Source organism: Diadema antillarum, unplaced genomic scaffold, assembly GCF_040938485.1.
Source record: "Diadema antillarum isolate AM-2024a unplaced genomic scaffold, OU_Dant_1.0 seq00000462_RagTag, whole genome shotgun sequence".
Taxonomy (NCBI): Eukaryota; Metazoa; Echinodermata; class Echinoidea; order Diadematoida; family Diadematidae; genus Diadema; species Diadema antillarum.
Window position 1 is genome coordinate 25,001 of NW_027271433.1, and position 22,542 is coordinate 47,542.

A 22,542-nucleotide genomic window follows, 5' to 3' on the forward strand; every position below is an offset into this window, starting at 1 on the left:
GTATATACACGCAACTTTATATCCTTTTTTATTCGCCTTTTGAACTTGGGACGGGGGGGGGGGGGCGCCCCATTGCCCCTTTGGCTACGCATTGGCGTTGATTCACTCTCCAATACGCGTCCATGTGATATAGGGTTGTATGAAGACAGTCCAGGTGGACTAGCTTTGTACACAGTCATGGGCGTGGCTGTCATAGTCCGTCTATACAATATTTCATCATTGGTACATTAATATGATTATATTCATATTCATTTTGTGAGTGGGATATGATATGGTTATAGTATTGGAAAATTGTTCGTTAAGTTACATATACTTCGTGAAAAATGCAGAAAAAAATCAAGTCAAATCAATAATGAGGATGAGGATATCCTTGATGATGATAAGAAGAAGAATATGAAGAAGAGCAATAGAAATACAAGAAGAAGACTTCGAAGAAGAAATCTATTGAGTGTGAATGATAAGACACAATAATATTGATATCAGTAACCACTCACAAGAACAACAAAAACAAAAACAAAATATATCCCGAAACGGGAAGGGGGGGGGGCTGATTATGTCATCTCCCATTTTGTGAGGTGGGGGATGAACACATCTCCTTCTCCCGCTCTCTCTTCACTCATGTATGGTTATAGATATAAGGCACATGCACGTAACATGATTTTTATATCAATGAAAGTTTGCAGAACTTCGAACTTCGAACTTAAAACAGAGAAGCACACTATTCTAGTTTGAAATTTTTTTCTTTGTTATTAATTTATAATTCATATGAACTTTTATTGTACTGTTTCCAGGTTCAATAGAACAAACGTTGATAACAAGACTATACTACTCCCGTGCATACATCCAAAATATTTCGTTTTATCCTTCCTGTCTAAACCTGAATGCTGTGTGAAACATTACTTAACGTGATGGAGTGTCTATTGGCACTGAACATTGGACACACTGTCCACTGTCCCTATAGTATAACAGAAAAAAATTAAGTATCTTTCTGCCCCAGATACAACACATCAAAATTATATTGACTTTGTTGTTTTATCTATGAATAAAAGGTATGGTGTAGATTCTTCGTTTTTTCTCTGCGGAAATGTGTGCACAGCGGTGCAGCTGATGGCACGATGGACACACTGATCTAACCATTTCAGAATTTCATTATAGGTACCTTTCGATTGGTCCATCACATCAGCATGAGGTGTGTTTAACATTTTTTTTTTGAGGGAGGTGAAGAGACTGAGAGGAAGATAGCAGGTGCGTGCCAATAACAACTATGACGTATGAAATGTGCTGACCAATCAAATCAGAAAACGCAAAAGGCCAGTCCCGCTGTAGTGAAACGTTTAAAAATCAGATGAGTAGAAAGATCCACCTCATTTCCTTCCTGTCGCGGAGAAGAAGGAGAACAGAAATTAACATTGCTTATCCACCTCATCCTCTTCTCTTCTCAAGAACGGGAAAACCAGTGACAAGATGAAGTACCCGTTGGGGCTTGCTCTTTTGGCCCTGACAATGCTTGTCCATGGCACTCGGGCAAATCTCTTTTCGCGTAAGTTGCTGTTCAACTTATTTTAACACTAAATATGGATACATTATACAGTTGACTCCCGTTATAGCGAAGTCTTCTTATTCTTTCGTTATATCGAAGTTTTGTTAAATAACCGAACAAATAAACAATGAAAAACATAGAGCGGATGCTGTTGCAGCTCAAATTTTGACTTCGTTGTAACCGTGTTCGTTATATCGGGAGTGCACTGTACAGGACTCGACATTAGCGGTGGCCCAATGGCCCAACGCCACCAAAAATAGATGTAGGGCCACTACCACTTAAGGAAAGATATGTGATGTGGCCCGATTGGCCCATCAAATTTCATTGTCGACCACCAATGGAAAAAGTTAGTATCGAGCCTTGCGTTCTCACACCAACGCATATATCTTTATCACGATAATAGGAAACCTACTTTAAATGTATTGTCTGCCATTGGAAGCAGTGATTTAAAAAATGTTAGAGTTATCACCTTTGATGGATATGTTATAGGTCAGTTGTATCACATAACATCCTATCATATCAAAATTTCGCAATAAAGCCTAAATACAGAGATATATTTCTCAGTAAACCATCACTGTAGACGGTTAATTTTAGAAGCAATTTTATTAACTTTTGTTCACAATTTTGTATCTTCAACAATACTTAACATTTATTATACTAATTAATAATTTTTCTTTCGAGTCTATGAGTAATCCCTTAGCTTCCTTGCGAAGGATACTTGTCTTACTTAAACTATACCAATATCACAAACCGACATGTTGTAATCTCTTGGCTTTGTTAGTCATATATATATATATGATCTCTTATCCTTTGGCTTCATCCTGACTCAAAAGCTTTCTTTCAGCTTAATTTTGGACATTAGGCAGCTTTAGATCCGCCACGCTGTCCCACGCTATACTGTTCTGCGCCAGAAGTGCGAGACAACGGTTACATTGGTTACCGTTCCCAACACAGCTCACGTTCAGCCCGCGGCGAGGCGCGTCATTATAGCATTAACGTCGCAAACCTAAAATCTGCCTAATGTCTATTATCCCCGGCTACTTGAGAGAGAAGATCTTGAACGATCAAATATCCCTTCACTCTTTATGAAAACATGATTTATACGTTTCCGGTTTGTTTTTTAATTCTCTTTGTAATTATTGTGTAGCATTCAACTCAGCAGGCTTATTGTCACATATACGCCTAGATCCAAACGACTTCAGAATTTCCTTTTCAGCGATCCTGAATATTTCTCCTTAGTAATAAGAAGTCATCTAGCTAGGTTGTGAACGAAAATAAAGTTGTAAGCTTCCGTCTGAATGATATAATTTCCCTTGTAGCTGTGCTGTACTGGAATATAAACGACTTTTTTTTTTCTCGATCCTCTTTGGACAGTATATTGTTCACTACATAAATCTTTAGCAAGCTGTCCATTCGTGAATATCAGTTTAGAGTATTACAAAACCTGAAAGTATCCTCTCACCTCATAAATATAGAAACGATAGACTAATGATGATAACGATAATGATATCGATGGCATAAATGCACATCGGAAACACGCATAAATATCAGTATGATATATGAAGAACGGCTCTGAGAGCCTGCCACGCACCAGAAAAGCTAAACTGAAGCAAAGCACAAGTAACAAAAAAGTTGAATTTCAATGAGGCGGAATTAAGTTTTCTCATGTTGTACATTCAAGGAAGGGTGCATGAAACACATCATTATTTTGTAGTAGCTATATTTAGGATAAGTTGTGTTCCTCATGAGCGAAACAGATGAATGGAGAGTCCTAAAATGTCAGTTTTAATATTCAGTTGTTGTTTTTTTTCTGTGTAGAGGAACCTTATTGCAGTCAAGCTGTCTGGCTGTGGATGAATAACCTTTGTTATGAAGATATGCACCAAATTTGAATACGCGTAATTTCCATATAGGCCCCTGTTCTGGAGATAAGGTTGAGATCATTCCCGCCTGGGGAATCGCAGTTTTATTCATTATTTGTCAAGTTTAATTTGCCAGTCAGCAGGATGTGATGTTGAGATATTGCCATGTAATGGGATACACATACTCAGTAAATGATTTGGCACCATCCTTCGCTTGTTTCCTTTCTTATCCCAGCGAAGTGCACCGGCTTCCAGGCCCCTGCGAACTCCAAGAGTGTAAAGGTGCACAATGACGCTGGCTTCGTTTCGGACGACTATTCATCCGTAGACTATGGTGATCACGTAGTTGTCACATGCAAGCACGGTTACACAGCCAAACCTGGCATCAAATATTATTGCTCTGGGATCGGCTCGAAAGGCCAGTTGGTGTTCCAAACGTCGTCAGGCGTAACAGGGTTGACGCCGGAATGTATAGGTGAGTCGTATTCTTTTCGGCAGTAACATGGCATCATACTGATATTGATAAATGTGACGAAGATTTTCTGTAATAGAGGTAACTATGACCACGTACAAATATAGGACGAAGACAACGAGATACTAGAGAAGAATAATTTTGTTTCTGTATTGCCTGAATTGTATCACAAGTTTAAGCCTACTACACAGGGTCCTGTGTCATAACACCCTTGTCATCATTTTCAATATATGATAGTCACAGTTTTCATATAGTAGTAACGAAAAGACAGCCGATATGCTGCGAAAGCTGAGAATGCAGGAAAGGGCAATGGTATTGGAGCACGCATCCAAATCACCAACAAACCAAATACGTATTCATCACATGTTCTGGGTCTTTGTCTTCTGCAATTAAAATATGAGATTATTGTCAGGGAGTGTTTTGTAAGTTTGGGAAAGTGTACTTGATAATTGAAACAATCATGCATGTTCAATAACTCAGATGGTTTTTGCAATAACAGAGCCATCACAGTGTTTAATCGTTTATTTCCTCTGCTTTCCCTATCATTTCCACTTCAGAAAATCACAAACAACAACAATAACATCGAACTTTTCTCTGTTATTAGCAGGGTGCATTCGATATCTCCACTTGCACGATAATGACATCGCAAATGTATTACAAAATCACTTAGAAAACAAATAGTATTCAGCATCATCTGATATAGATGTGAAGAAATATTTTGTCATGTCTTGCTAATCAGTGATACAGGTGATTTTATTTTGTATAAACCTTTAGTGAAAGCAGACAAACCTCTCCCTTCCCTTTCTCCTTTCAACTATCCTATCTCTATGCAAGTCATCCCTCCCTCCTATTCTCCTTCCGATGTACATTATGATATTATATTATGCTACGGGGGCTGCACGCAAATCAAGCTACGCTTATGCTGTAGCCCCTCTGTATTATTCATTGTAGTATGTTTTGTTGTACTTTTGCTGTACATTGTACACAGGCAATGAACAAGAAAATACTTATATATATTATCATATTTATGTTTCTTTATGTACAATGATGATACAGAAACCAATAAATCAAATCAAATCAAATCAAATCAAATATAGGACTGCTCCAGTCCCGAAGATAATGTCTGAATGTGCAAAAAATCTGTTGGAATAGGAAAAAAAAAGTGAAAAAACTTCCCTGAACTCAAATTCAATTCATTGCAATTCAATTAAATTTATTTTCATATTTCTCAATGAAGGAATGTACATCAAATGTAATACAATAAAGTATATAAATCACATTATCCGGCTAGGATGCACAGTAAACTATTGTAAGCATATAAAACATTATGGCGGTCAATCTTCGTTAGTTTGGCTTTATGTATACATGCTCACATGACGGAACCTATACTTAAAAGCAAGCTTGTTAAGCGTAGGCCCCAAATTCTAACAGAATGTAAAAAAAAAAAAAAAAAAAAAAAAAAACAGATGAGGATCACGGGTGCAACATAGGACCAAACAAGAGAACAAAAATGAAAGGCAAGGATACACGGGTAAATAACGGATTCTTCTCAAATACAGAGAGTGAAAACAAACAAATAAACAAGTATTTTGAATATCATGTTAAAACAAACTTATCTGATTAGTAAAATATTAGTGTGAGGAGGTTATCAATATGGCTATCAACAAAAATAAACCCCGTATTATTAAATACAGTGATTTATCACCATATTCATCCCATATAAGATTTTCGCAATAAAGTTTAAAATATAAGGATATAGCAATAAAATGACGGTAGACGGTTTAGTATAGAAAATCTTTTATGTCACTGCACATTCTATCATTCAAAATTGCAAGTTGGTCGTTCAATTTAGCATTTCGATTAATGAAATTTGCACATGTGCCTTTCGAATTCGTAAAACGGGCATTCAAATTGGCACGTGCTCTTCAGTCATTCAAATTCGCCAGCACTGGTCGAAAAGGGTATTTCAGTCATTCAATTTCGCGTATGGGCAGTCAAATTCCAAACATGTTCATTCAAATTAACGTCATGTTATTTCTTTATTGAAAAGGTGAGAACATTTAAACGCGTATTTCTCTGTGACTCTTTGTTTCATTGACGCACTGTTAAGCAGTAAAAGTATCATATTCTTGACCCCATATAAATCGAGTTTGTTGTTCTGTAACTCCCCTTTTCTTTCATACATATCATTTTATATTTTGGATCAAAAATATGTCTTCCATTGATTGGTTGAAAGAGCTTCAGGTGATTGTAGGTATTTTGAACTATTTTAGAGTGTTGGTGTGTTTGAGACACTCCATGAAGTATTATTTGCAAAATGACGCCACTTTTATGACGACATTTTGCAAATAGTATACTACAAACTATTTGCAAAATGATGTCACAATCACCCTTCTTACAATCAAGTGTACCCGTCCGCGTCCGGTCCCGAATATAGTGTTCAGGTTTGCAGCGGCCATACGAGCGCTTGGATACATGCGACGGCCAACACTGGCGGTGCCACGGCTACTACGTTTTTCAATTTCCGATCTCTCGCACTGTTGCGTATTGCAGGCGCTGCGCTGCCGCCGCAGTGCGGCTAAGCCTAGGGCCTATATAAAATGATTTTCACTTCTTATTCAAATTTTTGATCCAAAATATTATACAAATATACTTGGCCTTGAGAGTTTCTTGTTAAAACTATGGGCCTCGGTGACTCCAAACTAGTTCCCAAAGCGCTCCCAGAGTGCTTTTGTAGTTACCTCCGCCAAGCGAGGAGGTTATGTCTTCGTTACCGTAACGGTTGGTTTGTGTGTTTGTTAGTTAGTTTGTCCGTGTGCAAAATAACTCAAAAAGTCGTTATCGGATTTGGAATTGATTTAGAATTAATTTTATTTGATTTGATTTGATTTGGGTGGAAATCACTGATACATGTATCTCTATGGAAGAACAAGGTCAGTGGTGGAGATGAGCTGCATGCTTGGCGGAGGTCTGCGCTCTCGGAGTGCTCCTCTAGTTTATGCCTGTTATTGTTGTGCGCTAAATTTGTAATATCTCTTCGACAAAATCGATCAGAAACGAGTCAAAAACCCGGAAAAAAAAACTAAGAAACACTCAAATTACGTACTACATACCAGACATCAATGGGATCAGCGCAGTGAATGCAATCTAGCTGTATGAAAAAGTCCTTCCCGTGAAATGCGTAAGTGCTGAAAGCACAACATAAGGACGGAGCTCCACTCCCGCACGTCCGTCATCTGGTACCTCCACCAAAGATATATTGACGAAGAACAAGCAGGATTTCGAGAAAATTATTCCACTATTGACCACGTATTTGTGCTGCATTCTGTCATAGATTTGTACCCTTTCCAGAAGAAAAGATTACAATGCGCCTTCGTAGATTACAAAAAGGCATTTGATTTGATAGACACAAAACAACGTCAAGGGAAAATTGTTCAGAGTATATTATGTATTCCCATCTAAGATCTTGCGTAATGCAGTTAATAATAATGAGAGGTCTATTTTTTTTTCCGATTGCAATATGGGTGTCAGACAAGGTGAGAATTTATCTCCTCTTCTCTTTGCTATATATTTGAACGATTTTGAATTGTACATGAGAGAAAGATTTAACGGTGTTCATTTGTTGCCAATATATATATATATATTTATATATATACACATATGAAGGAGCTCATGTTCCACAATGACATAGACGTTCACTTCTGTATGCAGACGATACGCTGATACTAGCAACAAGCGAAAATGAATTATAGTTGGCTTTAAATGCTCTCAGTGAATACTGTAATTTATGGTCTCTCCAAGTCAATGTCAGTAAAACGAAAGTAGTTATTTTCTCGAGAGGAAAGGTCAAGAGATTTAAACCATTTATGTCAAGCACAGAAATATTAGTACTTTTTGATGATCATACTTATTTGAGAGTAATGTTCAACTACAGAAATAATTTCGAAAATGCCCAAGACAAACAAATCAGCCAAGCAAAAAGAGCCATGTATAACTTGTTGATAAAATCTACAAAATTAAGGCTGCCTTTAGATATTCAATTAGACCTTTTTGATAAACTTGTTTTACCAATTCTTATTTACGGAAGCGAGGTATGGGGTTACAAAAATGTAAAACAAATTGAAGCCTTTCATACAAATTATTGTAAACAGGTGTTGCGATTAAGAAAAACTACTATGAACTGCATGGCCCTTGGTGAGCTTGGGAGATTTGAAGTGTCGCGAACAATAAAGGAAAGAATGGTTAATTTTTGGTTTCGAACTATAAATGGCAAAGAAGTAAACATATTTACGATTATGTGCAATATCCTAAAGCTTTTACACGAACATGATGTTTATTCCTCTCCATGGTTACCACATATCCAGAAAATATTAAACGACTTAGGACTGTCGAATGTGTGGCAAGACTATGGACACTTGTCTATACACTGAGACCAGCAATTAAACTCAGGTTTTGTGATTTGTATACTCAGAAATAGATGAATAAAGTTAACACTAGCACGCAGTGTATCAACTTTTATGGGATTTTAAAGAGTTCCTTATCAATGGATTCTTATTTAACTAACTTCCCATGCTCTTATAGAACTTTACTTGCGAAGTTTAGGTGTTTCAACCACCGTTTACCTGTAGTTTCTGGAAGATATACCGGAATTGAAAGACAAAACAGACTGTGCAGTTTTTGTAACCTGGGTCGGATAGGGAATGAATTTCATTATGGATGTCCAAAGATGGAGACAAGCAGAAAAAAGTTTATCAAATCGTATTACAGAATCTGCGCAATTACACCGAAGATGAATCAGTTATTCAATACAAATTGTAATAAGGAACTATTAAATCTAGCAACATTTTCGATAGAAATAATGAACCTCCACCCAACATAAAACATTAGTATTGTTTATTCTTTGATATCTTAATTCTGTTATCTTATTAATGTATATGTACCGTTGTGTCTCGTCAGGTTTTTATTTTCTTGCGTGTGTATACTTAAAGTATTTAATTATTTAGATTGTTTTGTTTTTCACCTTTTTTTATAAATCAATCTCATATTGTAACAGTGTCTTGAACCCACAGTGTCTGATTGCAATTATCATGGTTATGCTAATAAACGTGTTGCCCAGAAGAAACTTAAACAATAAACCCGTCTTCACATTTTGATAGATTTATCAACCACACTTCATTTAAGATTTTCACTGAATACCACCATTGTATCTTATTTATTGTTTTTAGTGTTGGTTTGTAAATAATTTACAATTTTCAAGATTTTCACCAATTAAAAGAAATGTATATTATTTATTGTGCTTTACTGTTGGTTTGTAAATAATGTAAATAGTTGTACATTGTATTTTCCTTTTCTCAATTCGTCCTATTACTCTGTATCTTGATTTGATTTTCTCCGATACCCTATATTTGGGTGACATGGGAAAATAATAATATGAAAAAAAAAAATTGTCATTGTCATTGGCATTGACACTACCTGCTATGATTATGATAAAATTAGAGCAATTATGATTCATTAAGTTTGTGTTATGATTCCATCTTCCATTTCTTTTCTTCTTTTTTTTGTACACAGACATAGAAGCACCCAAATTGACATGTGCGGATATTGACGTAAGCACCGACCCAGGAAAGAACTACGCTTCGGTCACTCGTGAGGTGACGGTAAGTGTATATCTCGTTGGAAAATTTTTTGATGTTTTGATACTTATAAACAATAGAGAAAACTGAGATCTACATTCTCAGTTTCTTTTAGTTTAGATGAACCACAAAACGTGAGAAAATTTGGCGAGGGATAAAGAAGCTATCCTAACTTTGGCCACCATTTCATGTCATCACCTGTTTTTCTCCTTCTGAATTAATCGTTTTTATGGTCAAATTTTATATTTGAATACATTTCGATTTCGAAATGATCCGTCCTGATACCAAACAAACAAGTTCATACGTCAGACAAAAGAAACATTGACTTCGTAAAAGTTCTGTCAGAACCCGCATCGAGATATGTCATTTCTCATGGCAAATTTTACCATATAGTGCAGTGTCCTTATGTTCTATGTTTGACCTACCCCTTAATCCTTGCCCGAAAATAAGATTTCACTTTTGAAGTAATTTTGAACAGATTATCAAAGATTTGTTTGGTTTCTCATGAATTTGATCGGGGGGGGGGTGCCTCTAGAGCAAGAAAAGCTTGCGAAAACTCGTGAAAAGGAGTTCAGAAAATTCCATTAATGTTCTGTGCTATGGAAAATCATATTCAGGTCGTCTGTATTTTTCTTATGAAGAAAAATGCGAAGTTACTTAAAAAGTCATTTAAAAAATCAGGAAATTACTGGTTTTAGATACTGCTTCTTTCGTCACAGTGCTTTCATGATATCACTGTCATTTTACTATTACGAATAAGTTTGTTTTTAAACTTGGAGATCTTTTAAGGCTTTACAATTATTGAATAAAAATCTCACAATGCTTGTATTTCAACCACTTGCCTGCGCAAAATGTAAAGTAAATAAACCTGAGGGACCTCAGCTTAAAGGAATAATTCACCATTTGCAGATGAAACAAAAACCCAGCATTAGTGCTTTAAAACAGTTCTAAAATGTGAGTTTTGGATACAAACAACCACTGGAAAAATTTGAATCGGTATAATCAATGTTAAGTATTGTTAAATACACAAAATGTGAACAGTAGTTGTAATAAAAATGTTGCCAGACTAAACCGGCTACAGTTATGGCTTAGTGAGAAAAATACTGATATCTCCTTATATTTCAGGCTTTATTGCCCATATATCATATGGTAGGATGTTTTGTGATACAACAGACCTACACATATGCATAAACTGTGATATCTTGAACAGTTTTAAATCAATGTTCCCAAAGTTAAACACAAACTTTAACGTATAGTTTTAGCAAAATATTCAGATGATAGAAGTCACCTTCTCAAAGTGGACTCGTCTAGGAAATAGGCAAACAAGAGTAATTTGAATCGATATTTTCATTTATTTATAGCTTGCATTTAAATGATTGCTTCCCCCCCCCCCCCCCCCCCCCCCCCCACCAGTACAATGATGTTGTAGACGGGGATAGCGGCTTGGAACTTGATTGTTCTCTACCGGCTAACAGTCAGCAGAGTGTCACAGCTGGGAAAACACACACCTGTAAGGTTGTGGACAAGTCCGGCAATGTCGCTACCTGCAAATTCACTGTGATCGTGCGAGGTTAGTCGTGAGGAACACCCGTGGGATTTCTACAAGCATTCCTGACAATTTGGTCATCAATAGCAGGATTTACACATACGCAATTAGCCAGCACACTTGAATTGATTTTACTTGTAACTATGATTTAACTATGTGCGTTTGTGTGTTTTATACATTTGAATATATAAAAATGATTAAATTATTTAATCATAAATTGGCCCAGTGTGCCCCATATTGTTGATATAAAATTAATGTTTTATAAATACAAGATGTGGGGTCCGTGATAGTCTGTGAAGAGTGTTATAAAAATTCTCTCTAGCCATGAAATGCAACTGGGCAGCCAAATTGAGAAGTTATGTAGTTATTATCGAGTTCTAATAAAGTCATCTAGGACTTCTCACTGAAATCTCGTTTGTCCTTCCAATTCCAGACACGGAGAAGCCAGTGTTGACCATAACTGACCCAGAACCTGAATACTGTAATGAGGAGGGAAAGAATTCGGTGGTTATTTCACCAATCCCGAAACCGACATGCTCAGACAACGTGGATGGGTCAAATATTGAAGTGAGTTTGGACTACCCTCCTAATGGTGGTCGTTTCCTCGTCGGAAGATGTGACGTCATAGCTACTTGTACAGATTCTGCTGGTAACACGCAGACCCTAACGTATACCATCGTGGTGAATGGTGAGATTAATTATTAAATTGTTGATATACAGTAACAGCCTTAAAAAAATGTGCAGTAAATATTTATCGTGTCCCATGCCAAATACGAAAACAGAACAGAACAAAAAAAAAAATAACATAAAAAACCTATGACTGAAACGCTTTATCGCAGTCAGATACAACGCTGGACACGGGCGCCGGTCCGACGGTTCCAGACCGGTAAAAGTCACTGTCGGGTCGTTAACTTTTCAGGAATTACTGGTCCGACTGCATGACCAGTGAAAAATAGCATTGTCGGGGTCACCAGAAAGAAAAAAGAGCAGACCCTATCAAGGAGAAGTAAACCCCTCAAAAAAGTACTGCAATTCCAATTTGATGTATCATATTTCCCTTCTTACTATACATCATTTCATTCAAATGTGACATAATAAGAAAGCCTGATTAATTTTCTTTACAACGACAACTCACTTGTTTACATTATGCATTCCTGGAATGCACAGTACTACTGAGTATGAGGAAAGGTCAAATGTGCAATGTTGCAAAATAGAGCAAACGTGTTATGTCAAACAGTGTAATTCCCATTTGCTTTGTTGTTTCAGGGAAGGAATGTGCTTGAAAAGAATGCATTGTGAGATTATCATTAGATTCCAGGCTTCATCCATGAATTAAAAACTGCGGTTGTAGGCCTATCTACAGATTAAAACTAAACATAAAGGTTGACCAAACAGTCATCTAAAAAATGTCTAGAAGATGGGATTTTTTTGAAAGCGCTCCCATTTCAGCTTTGCTTATTCCATTTGCTTTTTTTTTTCGTCAAAACTGTACATTATCAATAGCAGAATTGTTGCGACTTTTCACTTTTGATCTGTCCCCATACTCAGCTGTTTTGCACGTTCCAAGAACACCCTATCATAGCAAGTGAGGTGTCATTTTAAAGACAATTAATCAGGCTTTCTAATGATGTCATATTTAATGAAGATAATGCGGGTATAAGAGAAATATGATGTTTAAAACTTTGATTGCAGAACTTATTTTGAGGAGTAGTCGCATCGTTCAACAAGACGCAGTTTTCGTTTAAGTGTACAGCTTGTATCATCGAGCGGACGGTGAAAACCCCAAAACCCAAGCCCAAATTTGACTTCATAAATGGCACCCAGACTAGTCCCGTCTAACACAGACAAAGTATCTACTAGCATACACTGTCCCTCGGATAGAAAATAAAATGGACGTCCGGTGTGTGACAGTCATAACTCATGCATGTAAACGATCCCGTTTCATTCATCGCAAAGAGGAGGGTGATAATAAATCACATCAAACACGTGCTTATGACGGCAGACTTGTGCATTTTTATGTCAAACCGGAAATAAGTGTCTTGTTGATATCTTTGAAATCCTTGTATTTATTCAAATACAACGTTTAAATATACATAATAATACAGCAATGTAAATGTTAATTTCAAGACAAATACGCCTCAAAAATTGTCTGAAATGGAGGGAACTGCTAAAAAGCAGAGCTTGTAGTCTGCATTTCCTTATAAATAATCTAGTTGCAAAAATGATAAAACAAGGCAAAAAAGTTAAAAAATAAAGTAAGACAGAGACGAAGTACACACATAGACACACACAAACAAACACAAGACAGCTTTCTTGTAAATGAAGAAAGGGGGAAAGGTAAGTAAGCGTGGTATGAATTTACAGGAAGAGACTATGATAGTGGACAGAGAAAAGAGATAACGAAGAGGAAATGATGGGTCAATCCATATTAAGGACAGGTGACGCATGAGATGTGCAGTGTAAGCTCACCGAAATATATAAGTAGTGCAAAGAGGAGTTGTAGAAAACAATTAACGATTGTGGTAAAAAGGGACTTGAAATTAAGGCTAACAACTCATTTTGAACTTTAAAAAGCTCTTCTGTTTGTTTGTTTTTTTTTTTACTTAAAAGTAAAGGTATTCAAACTAAAAGCTTCTTTTGTATTATCATTAAGAAAATTCCAAAATTTCGGACCAGGAAAAGAGAACACGGATTTGGCTAAAATAGTCCTGGTTAAAGACAAGTGAAATTCATTGAATTACCGGGTATAGGATATGAATGGACAGTTTTGAATTGACGAATATAGTGTCGAATACAAGAGGGAGAGAATTATTATGAATTTTGCACATAAATTGTCCTAAGTGCAAACGATACAAATCGTTATTTTTTAGATGTTGTTATCATAGAATAAAACACCAGTGGACATCTGCATGATTCATTAAATATAATACGAAGAGCGTATTTCTGTGATAACAGTATTCTATCTGAGTGAGAGTTATATGTGATTCCACGGGAGTAAAGTAGAGTATAACGTGGAAGAAGTATTTCTAGGAAGGCAAAGTTTAACTTTATTTATAACGCCTATTATACTATTGCTCATGCATATAACTCCAATAACTTTATAAGTCATTTATCATGTATAGTTAAAACATATCTTAGAGTGATCGTATATCTCCGACATTAATATGGTATTCTCATCAAGTGAAAAGATTACTTGAAAATTAGAAAACAAATTCAGTTCACAATATCAACGAAATCACTTTTTAAAGGCATTTAAAGATATCAACAGCAAACTGACCAGAAATAAATGATGAATAGTGAAAACTTTGAGCAGAGAAAGTGGGTTTCTATTATATTCAGCTGGAACCCATATAAACCATACAAATATTAAAATCAATATATATGTATGTATATATGTGTGTGTGTGTGTGTGTGTGTGTGTGTGTGTGTGTGTGTGTATGTGTTTGTATATGTTGATTGAGTGAAAGCAGAAACATTAATAAAGCACATCGGTGATGTCGGGAAAAATCGGACAATCCATTCAAAAGTTACGAATCTTCAAACTTTCTGTACAGCCATTGCTGGACAAGAAGACTACTGTATAATTTTTCCTGTCACACATGCAAATCAGACGAAAAAGTAAGAAAGAGAATTCACCATGATTGTCATTTTTTAAAAAATATAATGACATAGCACATGGTTAACCTCTTTGAGAAGACAGCGGTGGGGGTTTGGGAAAACATTGTCCTAAACAAAGTATCAGTATAAGAAGGGGAAGTAATGTGTGCTTTTATATCGCTGTCCATGTGTGACACCACGAATGGTTGTACTCTTCTTATTCTAGTGATTGCGGTACCGAAACTTTTGCAAAATCCACCTTTTGATTTAATTGTCCAAATTTCCTCAAACTTCACAGATAAGTTTTCTTCCTTTTTCCATTTCACTAAATGCACATAATTGTATTTGGGTTTCATAAATGCAGATTTTCCTAGTGACAAATTACTAGGAGACCTATGTATAACAATTATCATGGAAATATATCATCATTTAAGGTCTGCAGTTTTCTCTGACCTTAATAGCCAATATGAATATTTTCCTTTATTTATAGATTGCGAGAAACCGATCTTGACTGGTCCGAACTTGGAAGCTTCCTATTGCACTAAGGAAGGAAGTAACAAGGCACCTCTGTCCGTAGACCAATTGACACCCAAGTGCCAAGACAATGTTGATGGCCTGGTGCAGGCTACAGGAGTGCCATCTAACAGGAATTTCGCCGTTGGAGAAACGAAGATCACTGTTAAATGCACAGATAAGGCTGGCAACGAAGTGTCAAAAAAATTGACAATCATTGTGAAAGGTGAGACATTGTCAGACTTTAAGATTGTAGATGCCAGAAGTCTTAGAAATGGAATATCATGAAAGAATTTCATTTTTCTTTTTTAAATGGATAAATGGATAAATATGATTATTCGATAGCGGCATGTTCTTATTTCCTATGAACGTGATAGGTTTGGGAGATATCAGCCGTCGCTTTTTACGAAATAAGAGAATAGGTTTGCAAAAGTTTGGAAGGTGCTACTTATCTGTATTATATAAAAACATGTTCAACTGCCATATCAAGTTAATTATCAGTAGAACGAGTGAAACTGAATACCAAAAAAGTAAAACGAATAATGATAATAAAGAGATTCTAAAGAGCAACTTTTTCCAAATATAAAGCATTCAATAATAATTTCCTTGAAAAATTGCATCAAATGTAAAGGAAGCTGTTGAATTTTCAAGTAGTCAATATCTAAAATGAAGAGTGGCATCAGTCTTATGCACAAGTGAGGACGATATGCGGTGACGATGTCACACCTTTACATATCTGATATTAGTATTGTACTGAACAAACCACTCTAAACAGTAGCTACTTCTCGGTATAAAGGAACCTTAATTCCCATTACGGAATGAGACGAGAATTCAGTTACTGTAACTAATATTTGGAGTAGAGTTTAAGATGCTTAAAAAAGTAAAGCAAGATAGACGCGAAGTACACAAACACAGACACATAAACAAACCCGAGACATCTTTCTTGTAATTGAAAACGAGGAAAGGTAAGTAAGCGTGGTATGAATGACAGGAAGAGCCTATCTACATATTGGACAGAGAAAATGGGTAATGAAGAGGAAACTAATGATGGGTCAAACCCAAGACACGTGAGGCATGAGATGTACAGTATAAACTCACCAATACTATAAGTAGAATAAAGAGGAATTGTAGGAACCGATAAACGATTGTGGTAAAAACGAGACTTGAAATTAAGGCTTACAAAAGTACAAGTCATTCTGAAATGATAATAATGATAACTATAATAATAATATTTGATAATGATAATAATAATGATAATAATACGGATTTATATTGCGGTAAATCAACTCTAGATAAAAATGAGAGGGGTAATATTAGAAAGATAAATTTTCCAGTGTAAGTTTCATGATGATGATCGCGCAGTTTTTGATTGAGAGTTAAAAGAAGTAAAACCTCTCTAACTCTCTCTCTCTCTATATATATATATATATACAATATATATATACATATTGAAACAAAAATAGGGAAAACTGATCAGAAATAAATGATGAATAGTGAATACTTTGAGTAGAGAAAATGAGTTTCTATCGAATTGAAATGGAAAACATATATATATATTATATATGTATATACATATATTAATATAAAAATATATGTGTGTGTGTGTTTGTATATGTTGATTAAGTGAAAGCAGAAACATTAATAGAGGACATCGGTGAACTTTCGAAAATCGGACAATCCATTCAAAAGTTACGAATCTTCAAACTTTCTGTACAGCCATTGCTGGACAAGTAGACTACTGTACAATTTTTCATGTCACACATGCAAATTGTACGAAAAAGTAAGAAAGAGAATTCACCATAATTGTCATTTTTATTAAAATATAATGACATAGCACATGGTTAACCTCTTTGAGAAGACAGCGGTGGGGGTTGGGAAAAAGATTGTACTATTAAACAAAGTATTAGTAAGAAGGGGGAGGAATGTGTGCTTTTATATCGCTGTCCATGTGTGACACCACGAATGGTTGTACTCTTCTTATCTAGTGATTGCGGTACCGAAACTTTTGCAAAATCCACCTTTTGATTTAATTGTCCAAATTTCCTCAAACTTCACAGATAAGTTCTCCTCCTTTTTCCATTTCACTAAATGCACATAATTGTATTTGGGTTTTATTCTCATTAAGTAAAAATGCAGATTTTCCTAGTGACAAATTACTAGGAGACCTGTGTATAACAATTATCATGGAAACACGTCATCATTTAAGGTCTGCAGTTTCCTCTGACCTTAATAGCCAATATGAATATTTTCCTTTATTTATAGATTGCGAGAAACCGATCATGACTGGTCCGAACTTGGAAGCTTCCTATTGCACTAAGGAAGGAAGTGACAAGGCACCTATGTCCGTAGACCAATTGACACCCAAATGCCAAGACAATGTTGATGGCGCGGTGCAGGCTACAGGAGTGCCATCTAACAGGAATTTCCCAGTTGGAGAAACGAAGATCACTGTTAAATGCACAGATAAGGCTGGCAACGAAGTGTCAAAAAAATTGACAATCATTGTGAAAGGTGAGACATTGTCAGACTTTAGGATAGTAGATACCGAAAGTCTTAGAAATAGAATATTATGAAAGAATTTCATTTTTCTTTTTTAAATCGAAGTCGGCGATGGGTAAATATGATTATGCGATAGCGGCATGTTCTTATTTCCTATGAACGCGATAGGTTTGGGATATATCAGCCGTCGCTTTTTACGAAATAAGAGAATAGGTTTGCAAAAGTTTGGAAGGCGCTACTTATCTGTATTATATAAAAACATGCTCAACTGCCATATCAAGGTAATTATCAGTAGAACGAGTGAAACTGAATACCAAAGATTGAAACGAATAATAATAATAAAGAGATTCTAAAGAGCAACATTTTCCAAATATAAAGCATTGAATAATTTCCTTGAAAAATTGCATCAAAAGTAAAGGAAGCTGTTGAATTTTCAAGTAGTCAATATCTAAAATGAAGAGTGGCATCAGTCTTAAGCACAAGTGTGGACGAGATGAGGTGACGATGTTACTCCTTTCCATATCTGATATTGGTATTGTACTGAACAAACCATTCTAAACAGTAGCTACTTCTCGGTATAAAGCAACCTTAATTCCCTTTACGAAATGGAACGAGAATTCAGTTACTGTAACTAATATTTGGAGTAGAGTTTATGATGCTTAAAAAGTAAAGCAAGATAGACGCAAAGTACACAAACACAGACACATAGACAAACCCGAGAAAGCTGTCTTGTAATTGAAAAACGAGGAAAGGTAAGTAAACGTTGTATGAATGACAGGAAGAGCCTATCTTCATATTGGACAGAGAAAATGGGTAATGAAGAGGAAACTAATGATGGGTCAAACCCAAGACACGTGAGGCATGAGATGTACAGTGTAAGCTCACCAATAATATAAGTAGTATATAGAGGAGTTGTAGCAAACGATAAACGATTGTGGCAAAAACGAGACTTGAAATTAAGGCGAACAAAAGGACAAGTCATTTTGAAATAATAGTGATAATAATTATGATAATAATGATAATATTAATAATGAATATGATAATAATGATGATAATACGGATTTATATTGCGATAAATCCACTCTGTAGAGTGCTCGAAGTGCAAACATACAATTATTTCCTCGGTGTCTGGATGCATTATTGCTCGCTAGCACTGACAGTGCTCACTCTCCACTCCCTGGGGAGCATTCCGGCCAGTCGCCATTTTACAAGCGCGCACATACTGATAAACTTAACATTCTCATCCTATATATACCGGGTACCCATTGATACTCCTGGGTGGAGAGGAGCAGTGTGGATAAAGTGCCTTGCTGTAGGGCAAACATGTCGAGCTTCGCACAAAATGCTGCACAAATTACTTTATTTTTTATTTAAAGGCAAATGTATTCAATCTTAGAGCTTCTTCTAACATTACTATCAAGAGAATTCTAACATTTCTTACCAGGAAAACACAGACTTGGCTAAAATAATCATTGGTAAAGGCAAGGGAAATTCATTACATTGCCGGGTTGGATATGACTGGACAGTTTCGTTTTTAGTCGAGCCCACCGGAGGTGTGGGGAAACTAAGGGATCGCCTGTGCCGTCTGTCCGTCCGTCGTCCGTCCGTCGTCCGTCCGTCGTCCGTCCGTCGTCCGTCTGTAACACTACAAAAACTTGAATAACTCTGTACTGAGGACTTCAATTTCAATTAAATTTGGAGGGAAGAGTGGTTATGCAAAGTTACACATTTTACCAAACATGAAGGGCACCTCAAGGTCAAAGGTCACAGGCAGAGGGCAATGAACTATAGGGCCCAATGTTAAGGTTTTACGGCGCGTGTCGATTATGGCTCATAACTTTTGATGTATATGTCCGTTTGTGGTAAAACTTGAATGGTAGATGTCCCTTGGGGAGTTGAAAGCCACCTCAGGGTCAAAGGTCACAGACCAGGGTCAACGAACTTTAAGGACCCAATGTTATGTTTTGATGGGGCGTTTTGATTATGACTCATAACTTTTGATTCCTTTGTTGGTTTGTGACTAAACTTGGATGATAGATGTCCCTTGGGGAGTTCAAGGTCACCATAAGGTCAGAGGTCATAGGCTGGTCAATGAACTTCCGGGAATTACAAAAACATTAGTTTCTTCTACTTGAATGGGCGAGATACAATTTGGCACTTGCCTTGTGATGAACATAGAGTCGAATACAAGAGGGAGAGAATTATTGTGAAGTTTGTATATAAGGTGTCCCGAGTGCAAACGATACGCATTATCAATCTTTAGATGTTATCATAAAATAAAACATGAGCATGGCACCTCCATGATTCACAACAAATAATGCGAAGAGCAAAATAATGATATTCTTTTGAAGCAAGAGTTACCTTATATATGTGTTTCCACAGGCGAGTATGTCATAATTTAAATAAGATAACAAGAAAGTAGAATATAACTTGAAAAAAGCATTTCTGGGAAGACAAAATTTAACTTTATTCATAACGCCTGTACTTGAATTTATTTTCATTCATACAAGCGAAATCGTCTTTATAAGTCGTTTATCACTTATTGCTTGAACATGATTATCTTAAAATGATCATTATCTCCGACATAAATGTGGTATTTTCATCGAGTGAAAAAATGAACAAAGTGCAACCTAGAAAGCAAGCGACATCATCAAAGATGAGAGTGTGAAAAAAAAGTGATCGCTTGAAAATCTGTCAACAATGTCTAATAGATTCAGTTCAGAGTATCAACGGAAACACTTTTTGAAAGGTATTTAGATGTATCAACAGCAACATTATTGCAAAATATGATTTCATTGTTTACTGAACTACGTGAGGAAATAATGTTCTTCTGATACAAAAATGTGACCCCGAACATTGAATATCGTAAGTGACTCTTAATTGAAACTGATAAGACGGTTTGTGTATAAAGCTACTCACAACAACTAATTAATCATTGATTATCTCTCAAGTACATATTCAATTTCTCCTTTTGTTAGACATTTGCCTGACTTGTCAAAGATAGCCAAAGTTACTCAAAATTTGCTATACAATATTCTATCATACAATGATGTAAAGAAGTCAATAATTGTTGCCCTATTTCGTAATTACCATATACACCTAAAGCAAGAACAAGACCGAACTTATAATTTCATGAATTTCGAGTAGATTGTCACCTTCAATATACGACGATGACAAATTTTATTCATTTTCATCAAATCCGTACCTATTAATACATAAATATACTGATGCACAAATTATAAACCTAATCTGTGATAACTACGAGCGATTATGAAATGAACGATTCGAAGACATTTCCAGATTGAGATAAAAATGGAATGGGTAAATATTAGAAGGATAAATTTTCCAGTGTAAGTTTCATGATGATGATCGCGCAGTTTTTGATTGAGAGTTAAAGGGAGTGAAACCTATACACACATATATATATATATATATATATATATGTGAAACAAAAATAGGGAACGCTGACCAGAAATAAATGATGAATAGTTAAAACTTATATATATATGTATATAAAACTTGTTAAAACTTATATATATATGTATATATATATCTATATATATACATATACATAGTGTGAAACACATAGTGTGAAACAAAAATAGGGAACACTGACCAGAAATAAATGATGAATAGTTAAAACTTTGAGCAGAGAAAATGGGTTTCTATCGAATTCAGATGGAAACCATATATATACATATATATGTATATATACATATATTGATATAAATATACATATATATGTATGTGTGTGTGTGTGTTTGTATATGTTGATTGAGTGAAAGCAGAAACATAAGTAGAGCACATCGGTGAAGTTTCGAAAAATCGGATGATCCATTCAAAAGTTACGAATCTTCAAACTTTCTGTACAGCCATTGCTTTACAAGAAGACTACTGTATAATTTTTCCTGTCACACATGCAAATTATACGAAAAAAGTAAGAGAATTCACCATAATTGCCATTTTTTCTTCTTTCAGAAGACAGCGGTGGGGGTTGGGAAAAACATTGTCCTAAACAAAGTATAAGTAAGAAGGGGAAGGAATGTGTGCTTTTATATCGCTGTCCATGTGTGACACCACGAATGGTTGTACTCTTCTTATCTAGCGATTGCGGTACCGAAACTTTTGCAAAATCCACCTTTTGATTTAATTGTCGAAATTTCCTCAAACTTCACAGATATCTTCTCCTTCTTTTTCCATTTCACTAAATGTACATAATTATATTTGGGTTTAAATCTCTTTTAAGTAAAAATGGAGATTTTCCTAGTGACGAATTACTATTGGAGACCTATGTATAACAATTATCATGGAAATATGTCATCGTTTAAGGTCTGCAGTTTCCTCTGACCTTAATAGCCAATATGAATATTTTCCTTTATTTATAGATTGCGAGAAACCGATCATGACTGGTCCGAACTTGGAAGCTTCCTATTGCACTAAGGAAGGAAGTGACAAGGCACCTATGTCCGTAGACCAATTGACACCCAAATGCCAAGACAATGTTGATGGCGCGGTGCAGGCTGCAGGAGTGCCATCTAACAGGAATTTCCCCGTTGGAGAAACGAAGATCACTGTTAAATGCACAGATAAGGCTGGCAACGAAGTGTCAAAAAAATTGACAATCATTGTGAAAGGTGAGACATTGTCAGACTTTAAGATTGTAGATGCCGAAAGTCTTAGAAATAGACTAATATGAAAGAATTTCATTTTTCTTTTTTAAATGGACGTCATTTAATAATTAATGATAATAATAATGATAATAATGCAAATAATAATATGAATAATACGGATTTATATTGCGCTAAATCCACTCTGTAGATAAAAATGGAATGAGTAATATTAGAAGGATAAATTTTCCAGTGTAAGTTTCATGACGATGA